The sequence below is a fragment of the Oryx dammah genome, unplaced genomic scaffold (assembly GCF_014754425.2).
Source record: "Oryx dammah isolate SB20612 unplaced genomic scaffold, SCBI_Odam_1.1 HiC_scaffold_27, whole genome shotgun sequence".
Lineage (NCBI taxonomy): Eukaryota > Metazoa > Chordata > Mammalia > Artiodactyla > Bovidae > Oryx > Oryx dammah.
The window spans coordinates 21,080,836-21,097,326 of NW_024070211.1; positions in this window are offsets into that span (position 1 = coordinate 21,080,836).

The window sequence follows — 16,491 nt, forward strand, 5'->3', positions numbered from 1 at the left end:
ATGTTTTTATGTCTGCAGCAGCTAAAACAGAGTTGCGATAAAGAATAAAATCTCAAATACCATTCCCTGAATATGGAGATTGTCATGATCAGGAAAGAAGATTTTGTCCACAGAAATGTGAGTCATTGTATTAAAAAAACTCTCCCTTGGGCTTCCCTGGCGGCTTAGTGGTAAAGAATCCTTCTGTCAGTGCAGGAGACAGGGGTTTGTTTCCTGGTCCGGGAAGATCCCACATACCCAGGGGTAACTTAACCCAAGCACCACAACTATCAAGCCTGTGTTCTAGACCTGGGAGCTGCAACTGCTGAAACCTACTTTCCTAAAGCCTGTGCTCGCCCATATGAGGAGCCCCACAATGAGAAAGCCTTGCACTGCAGCTAGAAAGTAGCCCTCACTCGCCACAACTAGAGAAAAACCTGTGCAGCAGCAAAGACCGAGCACAGCCAAAAATTAAATAAAAATTAAGTTAGTTTTGAAAAAGCCCCCCCTTTAAGCTGACAGGTTATTATTATTTTTTAATAAAAAAAATCTTTTGGCTTCTAGATGAAAATGTTCCTCAAATTTCTAATTACCTAGAAGTAGTTTTCTCCAGGATCTTTTGGAACTGAAATGAAGGATATGGAGAGGCAGAAAAAAGCAGCCAAAAATGAAAAAAAGAAGCTGAGGGGGAATGTCATGTTTGTTTGGAATCTTTTTAAAGCTGTCAACAGTATTTGGGGCAGTTTGGGAACACAGAGGGAGGCTACTAAGCCCTGTGTCTACCAGGGCAGAATGAGAGATGCTGTGTCTCACTGGCCAAAGTTGTTTGGAAGCCAATCTTTCTTCTCCAGGAAAAAAAAAAAAAAATGCTCCTTCTTCTTTAATCTGAAAGACAAGAATAAAAATGAAGGAGGAGAGTGGAAATACAGCCTGGGGGGCATCAGAGGTAATAACATTCTTAAAGAAATCCTTAACAGTATGAAAGTATGGCTGAGAGTATGGTAGACTTAAGTGAGAACTTTGCAGAGAAGATGCAATGAGCGCTACATATTCATCTGCAACCTGTATGCTTCTATAAAAACAAAACCAAAAAACCAGCTCTTTAAGCTACAGCTTTGGGAGTCATAGAATGTTGAAAGGTCAATGATTTCAGAGAGCCAGACAAATTTTAAAAGAAGCACTGTATCTGAACTGATCATCTGCTGGTTGCCAACCAAGCCTTTTTTGCCCCAGAATAGATATTTTGTCTTGGTTTTTGTTCCATGGGGTCGGGTGGCATGAGTTTGGTCCCTGCATTCCCTAATTACCTTCCAAGTGACCCCAAGCACTGTACTTAGCATCTATATATCTTCTATGTAAAATAGGAATAAAAACACACCCTCTCTTACTGTGCAGTGTGGAGAGGAATGTGAGGCGGTGCATACCAAACACTTAGCGCATCTCAGGACACGTCGTTGGGATCGTTGTGAGCTGCAATTCTATCATATTATTATTTTTATGGTTAGTTGAACTCGTTAACTCAAGAGGCACACCTTTAGCAGTAGCTGGAGTTCTTCCCTGGTGGCTCAGTGGAAAAGAATCCACCTGCAATGCAAGAGGCGAGAGTTCGATAACTGGGTAGGGAATATTCCCTGGAAAAGGAAATGGCAACCCACTCCAGTATTCTTGCCTGGAGAATTTCATGGACACAGGAGCCCTGGCAGGCTACAGTCTGTGGGGTTGCCAAAGAGTCAGACATGACTGAGCAACTAAACAACAACATCAGTAGCTGGAGTACTGTTGCCTGATCTTGTCCTGTGTGTGTGCTCAGCCGTGTCTGACTCTTTGCAACCCTATGGACCATAGCCCTCCCGGCTCTTCTGTCCATGAGATCTCCCAGGAAAGAATACTGGAGTGGGTTGCCATTTCTTCCTCCAGGAGATCTATCCAACCCAGGGGAACTTCCTGACTCAAGGGTTGAAACTGGGGCTCCAGCATCTCCTGCATTGCAGGTGGATTCTTTTGCCCCTGAGCTACCAGGGAAGCCTTACCTAAGAGTTAACTTGCAGATGTAAACAAGCTCCTCTTTCCACTAGCCAGGAGACTGACTTCAAAGCTGAGGCTCTCTATACCCTACAATTTGAGTTTGTACTACTTTTGGTTCAACTGTGAAATTGTGATATGCTAGAGTTTAACTCATTCAGCCTTACTTTCTCTATTTTCCCCTGAAGCCAGTTTGGCATTAGCTACATCTTAAAGCTGGCTTCACACTCCGTTGTATCAAAGGTTAGAGGTCAATTTGAAACATGGCAGGAGTGGACAGTGATAGCATTTGTCACCTCGACTCCCCTTTTTTACAGTGTGAATCATTTTAGAAACACTAACCTCAGTAGGGTTCTCAGATTATTTCTGTTTTGAATTAGTTCCTCCAGTCTGGGTAGTAAAATGCAAGCAGGGAGTTTAAATGAACTTATTCAAGTTCAGAAACAGAGCACTTTGTGAAACTGATATTCATAGTTAGAACTTAATTCTTCACTCTTTTTCTGTCATCCCCCTCTCTCTTGGCCTTCTCTGGAATCAAAGACATTCTCTGACATTTATAAATCATCTACTGATATATCTAGAAGGAAACATCATTTAAGTACAATATTTGTCTATATTCTTCCTCTTTTTGATGGGTGATTTTGTTTACTGGACAGAGTGCACCAAGAGGCAAAGAAGGGAAAAATCTTGTCCAGGTTTGTCTATAAAGTTATGGAAATGAAGGGAGGTGCAAAAATTTCTTTGGTAACTAGTCAACACTGGTCCAAGAGAGAGACTTTGCATGCTTGGTTTTGGAGGGGGATGAGTTCACAACTGATGTTGAATATTCATTTTTATTTTTTAAAGTAATGTTTTCAAAAAAAAATAAATAAATAAAGTAATGTTTTCAACAGACTCTCTCTTCCCAAACCCAGGAAGCTTCTAGGGCTGACATCTTTCTAAGATGGAAAAGGAAGACAAGAAGGAGGAGGAGAGGGATAAGAAGAGGAAGAAAAAATATAATTTTCCCCTAAATACTTGTTGAAGAAAAACACATCTCCTGTCAAAACTGAAAATCACAATGTTTATTCTTTCCATCATCATTTTTTTCCTAGGATAAGAAAACATATTAGCAATTTGAATACAGCTTTAATCTATGCATTTGAATGACAGATAAACATGATAATGAGGGTGGCTTGCTTTGACCTGGATATCTCCAGTACTGGTGGTGTAGTCTAATCAAAAGGGGTCTTTTTCATCAATGTCCCTGAACTACAGTGTTTCACTGAGCTTTTGAATTTGACACAAAAGGAATTGTCCTATTGCTGGTGAATTTTTTTTTCTTCTTCTTCTTTTTTTTTTTTTTTACTAATTCTCAAATTATTGACCCATCATTAAAGCTAGACATCTCTTGTTTACTTGTCTTAACAGTTTCTCAGTTGATAAAATTTATTGCACATTGTTTATCATGGGCTTCGAGTTTCTCTCCAATTACTTAGTGGGAAGTAGATTTCCATTTCTTTGCTATTTTAGTTTTTATGAATGAGGCCAGTTTATGAAGCTAACAAATGCCTTTTTTTTTAACATTCTGGATAATGTGCCCTCATTTCATTATTTGGCTGTTTCTATTCAGTATTGGTTAGATTTACAGACAAAGCAAAGTAGGAGTTTATGTCCTTCACTTCCTGGTTCATGGAGGAGCTCCACCAACCCCCAATTCACAGCTAATGCTCGAACATATATTACTGTACAGTCTAAGCTTTCAGTCACATTTCTGGCAAATTTCGTATCATGACTTACTAAGGATCCAATGGGAATGGTGAATCCAGGGTGTTTCACGGTATCTTCGGAGTCCCACCTGGGTGTGAAGTTGCAGAATACACAATACTTCCTTCAGTGACTCTAGCAACATGCTCATAGAAGTCTCAAGTGTCCATTTAATAAAATCATTAGACTGCAGTCCCTGTCTGGATATTCCACTTTGAGAACTAGAGAGTCAGTGCCCAGTAGACTTCTAGATATTTCCTTTTTTGGTTAGTTTTGATATCTCCAGGCAATTAGAACTAATAAATCTGTGCAGACATGACATTCAGCATCCTTTTCCTTTTCAGATTCTCAAAGATATCATGGAGAACCTCAAGCTTAATCCTCCTCTTTGAGCTGCACTGATTATTTCTGAAAATCAAAATAAATTGGTATAAGATGTATTTTAATGGATATAAGATGAAATTTAAGATGTACTTAAAGTCATCTGGAGAGTCATTCTAAATGGAAAAAAATGTTCTATGAGGCCAAATGGAAATCTTTCATAGCTTTCTTTGACAATGTCTTATAGCATTGAAAATGGCTTGGCTTTCAGCAAGCAGACTCAACGTTGCCAGTCTAGACCCTGCTGACATGGTTTTCGAGGGTTTAAATTCTTCCAGCTCATACATATTCTATTTTGTGACTTTCTCCTTATTCTAAGAGGGGAACAGGACTTTGAAGAAACATCTTTAAGCAGTATTAATAGTAGTCTCCAGATCCACTACCTAAGATGATTATCTGTGAAAATTCTTTAAATAGTCTAAGTTTACCTAAATTTTTGCTGAAATAACACATACTTCCACCCACTATGTTCTTGATCTTATTTATAATTCTGCAAAATGAAGCATCTTTTACCAAGCCACTCTCTCCAGCAGAAACTTTGAGGGCCAGATACCAGTTTAGAGCTTTTTGTTCTTCAAATTATCTTGAGCCCCTGTCTAATTTGCAGTGGTCGGCAGGGAGGGGCAGTCTAATATCACTTCCTAGTAAGAATGATTATTTTCTCTCTCTCTGTCTTAAATGAAGATGAAATGTAAAAAGTCTCTGACATTATTTTGATGCTTACCAGGCAGCAGTGGTGGTACCATCCTTCCTGATGGGTGACTTGCTTTAGGAAGACTTCAAACAGTGAGGACGCCCTATGCAACAACTATCTATTCTGTGTCTGAGTAGCTTTTTTCCAGAGACATGCCCATCCCCAGTGACACCCTGGATGGCTGCAATCTACAAGTGCCTCAGGGGACATTTCTCGAACTGCATCTAATGTGAAAGACCAGGTTTTAGTCTTTATTTCCAAAGAAAGAAAAGATGCACAAACACAAGTCTGATCAGGAAAAGCGATTCACTAAAAAGTTTTTATTTATTTATTCATGTTCAGTCAAAAATTTTTTATTTTTTAACCTTTTTATTTTATATTGGACTACAGTTGACTAGGGCTTTCCTGGTAGCTCAGTGGTAGAGAATCTGCCTGTAAGGCAGGAGACGCCGGTTCCATCCTGGCTCGGGAAGATCCCCTGCAGGAGGGAGTATAAAGCCACTCCTTTATTCTTGACTGGAGAATCCTGTGGACTGAGGAGCCTGGCAGGTTACAGTCCATAGTGTCACAAAAACTCAGGCATGACTGAAGCAACTGTGCACGGAACAGCACAGCACAGTTGATTAACCGTATTGTGTTAACTTCAGGTATACGGCAAAGTGATTCAGCTGTACATACACATGTATCTATTATTTCTCAAACACTTTGTTCGATTAGGTTGTTACAGAATATTGAGCAGAGATGCCTGTGCTATATAGTAGGTCCCTTTTGGTTATCCATTTTAAATATAGCAGTGTGTAACATGTCAATCCCAAAGTAAGCAAGCGTTAGTCACTTAGTCATGTCCGACTCTTTCTGACCCCATGGTCTATAGCCTGCCAGGCTCCTCTGTCCCTGGGGATTCTCCAGGTAAGAATACTGAAGTGCGTTGCCATTTCCTCTTCCAGGGGACCTTCCCCACCCAGGGATCAAACCCTGGTCTCTTCCATTGTAGGAGGGTTCTTTACTGTGTGAGCCACCAGGGAAGCCCTCCTTAACTGTCCTCCCCCCACCGCCCACCTCTTCCTGTAGTGACCATAAGCTCATTCTCTGCTTTGTAAATCAGTTCATTTGCATCACTTTTTTTTTTAGGTTCCGTATATAAGCGATATCATATGATACTTCTCCTTCTCTGCCTGACTTTCTTCACTCAGGATGACAATCTCTAGGTCCAGCCTTGATGCTGCAAATGGTATTATCCCTTTCTTCTTAATGGTTGAGTACTAGTCCATTGTGTATATATAGATACACCACATCCTCTTTATCCACTCTTCTGTGAGGAGTATTTAGACTGTCTCCATGTCTTGGCTATTGTAAACAGCACTGCAGTGGACATTGGGGAGCATGTGTCCTTTGCGATTATGTTTTTCGCTGGATATACGTCCAGGAGTGGGGTTGTGGGATCATATGGTAGCTCCACTTTTTGTTTCTTAAGGAACCTCCATACTGTTCTCCATAGTGGCTTCCCCAGTTTACATTCCCATCAACAATGTAAACGGGTTCCCTTCTCTCTACACTCTCTCTACCATTTATTGTTTGTGGACTTTTTTTGATGAGACCTATTCTGATTGGTGTGAGGTGATATCTCATTGTAGTTTTGACTTGTATTTCTCTAATAATTAGATGTTGAATATCTTTTCATGTGCCTCTAGGCTATCTGTATGTCTTCTTTGCAGAGGTCTCTACTTAGGCCTTCTGCCCATTTTTTGATTGGGTTAGTTGTTTTGATGATATTAAGCTGCATGAGCTGTTTGTAAACTGTAGAGACTAATCCCTTGTTGGTTGCATCATCTGCAAATATTTTCTGCCATTCTGTGAGCTGTCATTTTGTTTATGGCTTCCTTTGCTGTAGAAAAGCTTTTGAGTTTAATTAAATCCCATTTGTTTATTTTTGTTTTGATTTCCATTACTCTGGGAGACAGATCGAATAAGATAATGTTGGGATTTATAAAATGGAGGAAACACAGCTAGAGAGTTTTAAAATACTTTCTTTCAATTTCTATACTTCTGTCACTATAGACAGGTAATAGCAATTGAAAGGCCAGCATTAGTGCCTGAACAAACTTTGAATAGCACTGACCTAGGTCCCTTGGTAGAAGGTCATCTTAGTTCTACTCTCTGGACCAGCTAACGTCCCTACCGAGCCATGTGATGGAAACTGATATTCAAAGTCCTCTCAGATTGCTTTGTGAAGGAATTTTCTGTAACAATCCTGCATGCCACCTTGCTCACAGCCTAGTCAAAGTGCTCTGAAACGAGGGCTTGCCTTATTACCTGCCTTTGACTATGAGATGTTTTCCTGCTCAGAGGATGCTCTCTGGATTTCCTGCTTTATCTTGCTTAAAATGTTTGAATTTAAGAATTTAGAGAATTTGGCAAAAGTCCCAAGTTCCTTTTGAATTTCTCCCAAGTGACATAAGGACAAACATGCAACTGAGTTTAGAAAGAATAGGGCTACATAGTTTGGCAGAGTAGATACGTAAATCAAGCATTAATAACAATTCTGGGCTATATTAATTCACATTCATATATAAGCAATGAAACTTCTGGGCTGTGGGAAAAACTGCAGTTTTCATACAGGAAGGTACTTGTTTCCGTATACATGGAAACATTACTTTAGAAAGGATGGCAAAAGCCACAAACCTGATAATAAATAAACCTGTTCTTAGAGTTTTATTCTGCAAAACCAACTACACAAAACTCTGTCCTTCCAATGTGCACTATTCCTTCTATGTCTTAATTGTACAACTTGACAAGTTTCTAATTTTTTTTGTAAGCTTTTTTCTTTCTATTCAATTTTTTATTTCTCCTAACTCTTTTTGTTGTGAAATTAAGAACTCAGTAGCACTCAACAGGGATTTAGTGGGTGTTTGACGAATCTTTCTGAAGCCATTTTTGGCATTTAGGACAAATCCTATTCTATGATTACTGAGAATTTGACAAAGTCAAACTTTCTCTCATATGTATTTATAGAATAAGAAGGGTAACTGATGGATAGGATTTTCATCACTTAACTAAATATAGCTTTGACTTAAAAACAATGAGCATCTACTTGGCAACTAATCTTATCCTAAGGCAAAATATTTTAGAGTTGGTAAACTCAGAAGAATTCAAGGGAAAAAATGGAGGCTTGCTAGTAGGCAAAGAGAAAGTGTACTCATCTCCCATCTTTTATTGGAAGGTAGATTTCAGGCGGTATGTCATAAAATAAATCAGTTAACTTGAGTTAGGTGTCACTTCACAATATTTACTTAGCATTTAGTGATCTCTAAGCACTTTGAGGAAAGAGCAATACAAATATTTAAACTATTAATTTCCAGAAAAATCATCTCTGCCTAAAAGCAAGACACAAAAATTCATTTTATGAGTGACTTGTCTGTCCTGCTAAGAAACTTATCTGGATGCCTTTCATTGTTTTCAGATGAATGTGAAATAATCTTCTACATCTGTGGAAGGTGTAGATTGAGAAAGTCTCATAAACATCATCATAATCAGCCCAGTGCCCCACAGTTATTGCAGTTTTTGATAAAAGGGAGCTTTTTGGTGTTTTTCTCTTCCTTTACTTTTAGAGAGGAGAGGAAGAGAGAAAGACATTTTTTTTTTTTTTGCCTGGCAGGAGAATCAGGGAATGGTTCAAAGCAGGCTCTATGGGCTGTCTTAGAGTTAAGACTGACCCCACCCATGGTGAGGTCATTTCTATTCACACCTCTCCATGAATCAGAACACCCCACCTTAAAAATATCAAGGTATACACAGGAAAGGAAAGAAACCTGTAAACCTCACCCTGTGTTTTTGAAAGGCTAACAACAAAATGAAAGTTTCCATTATCTAGAGTCATTTATTTAGGGAAGAAGGTTATCCAAAGGATATTTCTAGCAATGTTAGCTCCAATAGAACAAGGCAAAAAGGAAAGCTAGGGTTCTGAATTTTCGCATTATGCTTTATGGGAGTTCCATGGTGGTCAATAGGTTTTTGATTCCCTGAAGGATTTTAGAGTGCTGACTCTTTTGTTAAGTTCCCTACTCAATATTCCATCCTGTTTTTGAACACCAGGACCTGTGCTAAGGTTGTGGGACATTAAAGCAAGCCCTTCCTGTCATCTGTACCCAATCTGGAGAAGGGAGATAGACAATTACTTACAGGGCATAATAAGAGGTAGAGATATTATAAGAGCACCCAGGAAAGGTATATAATCCTAGGTTTAGAGTTTCCAAGATGGCACCCAGAAGGTGGTGATAGCTCCCTTGGAATTATATCAATAGAATGAAGTTCTAAGATGGGCATCTTAGAAGATGAATAGTAGTTAACCAGATGGAGAAAGACTTCACACTGGAAAGTGGGTGAACAAATAGATGTACTGAACAGACAAATTGGGTTCTGGAACTGCAGCAGAGGAGAACAGGACTGGAGGGGAGCAGAGCATGTCCTAAGTCTACAAAACTGGAGAAGGAACTGAAGACTCTCCAGGAGGAACAAGACACAGATTTATGTTATAAACAAATTTTGTGAATAGCAGGGTTGAAATAGCTATTAGAGTGACTTTACTCAAGTTCTCACCAATAGTGCATCTCTGAATCCTATACCTAATCTGACCTGTTTCATGGCAGTGACTTGTGACCAGTAATCTTTCCCAACTTTTTGATAACACATGTGAGGAGGGAGAGGGAAGAAAAGCAGATAGCAGAGAAGGCTCAACCTCTGGTAGAAAGAACTACAGTCATCCCTGGTACTGGCAGGGGTTTGGTTATAAGACTTGCCAGCCCTGTTCTTTCCTGCAATAGATATGAAAATCTAGGAATGCTCAAGCCCCTTATGTAAAATGCCTCAGTAAACTGACCCTTCCTATCTGTGTGTTCTGCATCTGGGAATTCAACCAAATCTGATGGTTCCACTGAATGTGGGTCGTAGAACCCTCAGACATGGAGGACAGACTATATTTAGCCAGGGTTTGCAGCTGCAGGCTCCTCAGGGTACTTGGGCAAGCTGAGTAGGATGCACAGGGATGTAAACTTCACTCACCATTCCTGCGGAGGACTGGTCTTCCTCTGCACGTGTATTGTTGCTCTCTAGGCTGCCATGACCCAAACTGATCCTGTAGACCTGCAGTATGAAAATAATTTTGGATTTATGGAAACGCAAAATGTAATGCCCTGACCAGAAACTACCAAATCAGAAATTGCATTTTAACAAGATTTCCAGATAATTTTTATGCCATGAAATTTGAGAAACACTAGTTTAGAGCAATGTTTTTCAAAGTTTTAAACCAAGACCGTCTCACACAGCCAGAAATTCATTTTACATTGTGGCCTAGAAAATGTGCAGCCGTGCGCACATGCAGCCAAAGAAACAATTTTCAGGAGGTAAATTCTGGTCTATATTCTGCTGTGCTATCCAAAAAACAAACAAACAAACAAGAAAACAAACAAACAAAAAAATCCTCTCCCACTAAACCTACTCAACATCTACTCCATTGATTTCATAATTCACTAATAGTTTGTGATACATTTGTTTTGTGCTCTGAATAAAGGAAGAGGAGACAAATATTTGTAGGAAAAAAGTTAGAGTCATGTTTAGTTTAATAACCTAAAACATTAGTGATATGTTTCTGGTTGAGATTTTATGTATCCTAAAGTTATTGTTTCTTGCTGGGATATTTTTCTTGATATGAAAAAGATCTGACCACATGATATCATTCCATGTTCTGATATTTAATACCACCTGATTACAGTTGAGAGTCCTTGTTCTAGAAGAGTATTTCTCAAACTATTTTTGATGGTAGTGCGGATTGGCAGAGGAAAAGACCCCACAGCCCACTTATTCTATCCATTCCCACTCTAGACAGGGAAAGGAACACAGTAATAAGAGGGAACGTGTCACTGTATAAGCAAATTCTTGTGGTTTGCCTTAGCAGAGTGGTGGAGATGACTCGTCTTTGAATCACAATGTATACATGACTTAAAGTCTGGTGATTGCAAAATTATGGTTCTCAAAAACTGTTGATGGAAGCATATATCGCTATACACTCTGGGGTTAACCAAACGAGCCACAACAAAGTCCAATGTAAATGAAAAAGCTAAGCCAAGAGTAATTCATAAGTACAAGGCACTTGGAAACCATTACCAAGTTAAGACCACATTGATAACCAAGCATGCTTCCTGAAAACTGCAGGCACTCTGCAAGTTGTGCTCAATTAGTTACACAACCTTGTCTGCATTACGTGGCAGCATAGGACCTCTTAGAGTCATCTAATTTTGAGTTTAGTAGAAGAAACCTTACTAAAGCTAGACTTTAATCTTGTAAATACATCACTTTTATAACTTTAATTCATTTAGTAGGTGGCCAATGTGTAATCTTTGAATGTATGTAGTTACAGTATATGAATTACGTATCTTTTAACTTGTAAGAACCAAAGAAAGAATGTGCATTATCAATGAGGTAAAATGTGGATTGTAATCCATATTTTCTGAACTACCACTTGGTAATCATTCATTAGCAAGGAATTTCCTGTTTTTTTAAGGTCATTTTTGTTGTTCTTTTTATTTTATTGTCTGTTTTTCATAGAGTAAGGAAAACCCATTGAGATGTGCTTGGGAACTAAACCTGAGTAATTCCACATATTGCACACTTAGCCTTGTCTAGGCCAGGGATTGCTAAAAGGTTTCATCTCATGAGAGAAATTTGACTGATTTGTAATGGATGTCTGAGGGGTTGTGTTGAAGCCAGAAGGGGTGTCTTGATTGGTTAAGGATGTTGGACATGACATCAAATAGTGGAACAGCAGCTGTATGCCTTCTCATGTCTGTCCGGCTACAGGCTCTCCTATCCTAAACTCTGAGGCTGGACATGGGTCCTCTGACTTTTTTTTGAGGTCTGCTTCTGGAATATTATTCGTTAAACTTTGACTTCCTCCTCACCGTGTCCAGATTCAGCAAAGGGTGGCAGATAAAAGATAAGATGTTCAGATAAATCTGAATGTCATATAAATAATAAATACATTATTATATAAGTATGTCCCAGATATTACAAAGGACATACTTATACAAAATATATTGGCTATCTGAAATGCAAATTTAATTGGATATCCCCACTTTTATTTGCTAAGTCTAGCTCCTTATATTCAGCATTTAGAGTATATAATAGTGTCAGTATCTGAGTGTATATGTCACTTACCTCTGACTTCTTCAGGGTGTGCAAACTTGCTTAGTAATAGGATAGTTTTGTGTATCCCAGAGTGACCCAAGGTAAATATGCAAACTAATCCTGAATTACAAGAGATCTATAAATCCTAGGAATGTGTCAAAGGACTGTGGGGAAGAGATTTAAAGGATTAGGGTGTGAGTGGAATGTAGGAGTCAGGAATGTTCATTATTGTAGGTTGAGATTAACCTATTTGAAGGAGGCTGAGGTGGGTAAAAACCAGTGGGCTTAGAGGTGACTCTTAGGGTGGAATTTAAAAGGAGAAAAGCAGTGCAGCATTGCGTTTGGTTCTTTCAAACCTGCAACTACATCCACATTAGGAGTTTCTGTAACAGGGCGATGGCGCAAGGATAAGGTATTTCTTAAGGTTCAGACTGGCACTCAGCTTGGAATGGAGATTATAATTCTATGTATGATTGAAATATGGTGTCAATAATCTTTGGAGTTCTGCCAAAGCATTTAAAAAAATATCCTTAACAATTTAGAAAAGAGGGATGGGGAGAAAACATTTAGACACCAAATGCTAGGAGTGCTTCTTTGTGCTTTCTCTCTCATCTCTCTCTCTCTCTCTTTTTTTCTTTTAATCTCATATTTCACTCTATCAGGCATCAGGTTTCTAGGAATAAAATCTAATTGCTGATGCTTGTGTCAAATGAATTATGTGTATGTGTGGATATGCATGTGTGAATATAGTTTAATTTAAAACCATGATTATTTTGGTTATAATTCAGAAGCATCCTAAGCCTTGTAATGCAAGGCAACAGAAAGACTGAGACTGGAGTTTAGCCGAAGGTTAAATTTGTGACCAGCCATGGAAAGATTTATAGTTAAGCACTACTATTAAGAATCATTTCCCCAGTGGTTTCACTAGATTTTCTGTGTGCTGAAGAGTTGCACTGTAATATGTCAGATCTTAGTCATCTTGGTAAATTGCATGAAATGAACAAGGTATGTGATGACTGTAGATTGGAACAGTGGTTGTATTATGTGTCTGAATTTGCAATACATGTTTGACTTAAAGCTTCTTAGAAAATCTAACACAGATCTTTCTGTTGTCTTATTGGCATGTTTTATTAAGCACTGAAATTACCTGCAGAGTGCCTAAGAACTGTAAAGGAAATAGGGTTAAAGATATTCATCCAATCACTTTCACATCATGTCTAGATATTTAGCAGGTTAGAAAAAAGTGTACCTACCAGCCCCCAAATGAAGCTGCTGGTAAACTGGCTGTCTTACCTTGCCTTCTTAGACCTCTCCCTCCCCTCTTCTCTTTTCTTCTCTTTCTCCTCTCTTTCTTTCTCTCTCTCCACTGTTTTCACCCTATGTAATGGTCAATTTTTCATTACTTACTGCAAAGTACCCAGGAGGATGAAGGCAGGGGAAACAGATTAGGTGCTAGGCAGCTGGATTTCCTCTAAAGCCTTTTCCTTTGAATGAAGCTTCCTCCTTTCACAGGTTTATAAACAGCTCTTCCTGTGATTTTGCAGCGCAGACTATGGTGAGTCCTCCCGCCAGCTCGGTGCAGCCAGGTGCTAAGCATCTGCCGCAGTGAGCTAGTGCCTTTGCAAGATGTGTGTGTTATCCTATTGGCATTCTGTCATCCTCCAGGGAACTGGGAGGGTGACTATAACTCTCACATCCCCACTTGGTCTTGCAGGTAGCAAGAATATCACACTAATGTGAAATGCTGATGCTCTGCTTCTGCTTTGCTTTTTTTTTCCCCCTGATAAGCTTATCACAGTGATATCAAAAGAAGCAGGAAACTCAGCCTAGGTGGTACATTGTTACTCTCTGGCCAAGAGATCTTGGAGAATATAGCAGCGAGTTTTTCTCTTATGTGATGAATGAAGGCAAGTACCCTTTTCTTTATTAAGATTTCATTTTCAATATAACTAGAATTTCTGGCACAGTTGGGAAAACATACTGAGAGTAGTCATTCTAGTTGGAGAATCTTGCTAGCCCATGCAGATACAATATAATGGAATGAGTTAGCAGTTAGTCCTTATTCTAAAGGCAAAAACAAATATTGAAGGAGTCATCCCATAGCCATGATTATTGACTTCTGGATTGTCCAACTACTACTGCTGCTGCTGCTAAGTCACTTCAGTCGTGTCTGACTCTGTGCGACCCCATAGAAGGCAGCCCACCAGGCTCCTCTGTTCCTGGGATTCTCCAGGCAAGAACACTGGAGTGGGTTGCCATTTCCTTCTCCAATGCATGAAAGTGAAAAGTGAAACAATGGCATGAAATTTAGATCAGTGGGTAACAGAGCAAATATTCTATCTTATTAATTTAGGATTTGATTTATAAATCACAGTAATAATTTTTCACAAATGGCAGACCTGATGATATCCAAACTAACCTTGTCTCATATTTCTGCATGATTGCACCTCAGTCTAAGGGTATGTCAGATGCACCTCACTTTGTATGCTTTATACAGTAGAAAACTGTGCATGTTGAATTTTAATAAAAGAAACTACATTTCAACTCTTTGATGGTGAAAAAAGTGATCCAACATAGGTGTCTTATAGGTCGACCTCAGGCTTGCTATCATTCAGACTGGATAGTCCAATGAGACGGTCCCAACCAGATATTCCATTCTAGAGAATCAGGTAATCCAATCTTTCCTCATTGCCAATTCACCCTTGTAAGAATAATATCTATGAGGTCAGGCTTTGTATGTTACTCATCTCTGTATTTTGGGCTATAGTTATCTTGGAGGCAGGTATTCAGTAGCTTTGTTGAATCAGTGAGTAGGGTCTTGATAAATGTAAATGAATTTTGGACCTTTAGGTTGTTTCCGTGTTCTGACTATTGTAAATAGCTGCACTGAACACTGGGGTGCATATCATTTTGAGTTATGGTTTTTATGGGTATATGCCCAGTAGTGGGATTATCATATGTAGTCATATGGTAGTTCTATTAATTTTGTGAAGAACCTCAATACTTCTCCATAGTGGCTATATCAGTGTACTTTTCCACAAACAGTGCAAGAGGGTTCCGTTTTCTCCACGCCCTCTCCAGCATTTATTGTTTGCATATTTTTGTGATGGTGGTCTTGTGGACATAGGGGAGGTGGGGAGAGAGTTGGAGTGGATTGGAAGAGTGGGATTGACATATACACACTGCTATGTGTAAAACAAGTAGATAGTGGAAACCTGATTTATAGTGCAGGAAGCTCAGCTCAGTGCTCCGTGATAACCTAGAAGGGTGAGGTGGGGAGTGGGAGGGAGACCCAAGAGGGAGGGGATATATGTATATAGAGAGCTGATTTACTTTGCTGTACAGCAGAAACTAACAACATGGTAAAGCAACTATATCCCAATTTAAAAAAGAAAATTGTAAAATGTCAATGAATTTTGTACTTTTGTTTTTGTATTTTGCCACATTTAAGGGTGTTAAGGTGGTTATCAATATTATTCAATATTTATTATCAATAAAATGGTTATCAATATTTTTCTCTCTAGAGTCTTCATCCTGCCACAGTAGCAGGATAACAATCTCAATTTAGTTTTTTTCTGTGCCTTTCTCATTCATTGCAGTTATACTTGAGATGAAGGCCCTAACCAGCTAACACGGAACTGGGGTCAATGCTCAGGATCTCCTTTCAGGACTGAAGCATCCATTCTCCCAGCTGCCGAGAGTGTTGTCTCTTGACAACTCTCAGCTGGATTCCACTGTGGAACTTGCCCGTGGCTTTTATCTTGGGGACACCCTTTCAGTCATATTAACAGATATTTTATAGATATTCATGAGTATTATTTCTGTCCTCCATCTTTTCAGTTCAGTTCAGTCGCTCAGTCATGTCTGACTCTTTGCAATGCCATGAACTACAGCATGCCAGGCCTCTCTGTCCATCACCAACTCCCAGAGTTTCCTGAAGTCATGTCCATTGAGTTGGTGATGCCATCCAACCATCTCATCCTCTGTCGGCCCCTTCTCCTCCCACTCTATCTTTCCCAGCATTAGAGTCTTCTCAAATGAGTCAGCTCTTCGTATCAGGTGGCCAAACTATTGGAGTTTCAGCTTCAACATCAGTCCCCCATCTTTTCAGTTCAGTTCAGTTCATTTCAGTCGCTCAGTCATGTCCGACTCTTTGCAACCCCATGAATCACAGCATGCTAGGCCTCCCTGTCCATCACCAACTCCCAGAGTTCACCCAAACTCATGTCCATCGAGTCAGTGATGCCATCCAGCCATCTCATCCTCTATCGTCCCCTTCTCCTCCTGCCCCCAATCCCTCCCAGCATCAGAGTCTTTTCCAATGAGTCAACTCTTCTCATGAGGTAGCCAAAGTATTGGAGTTTCAGCTTTAGCATCAGTCCTTCCAAAGAACACCCAGGACTGATCTCCTTTAGAATGGACTGGTTGGATATCCTTGCAGTCCAAGGGACTCTCAAGAGTCTTCGCCAACACCAGAGTTCAAAAGCATC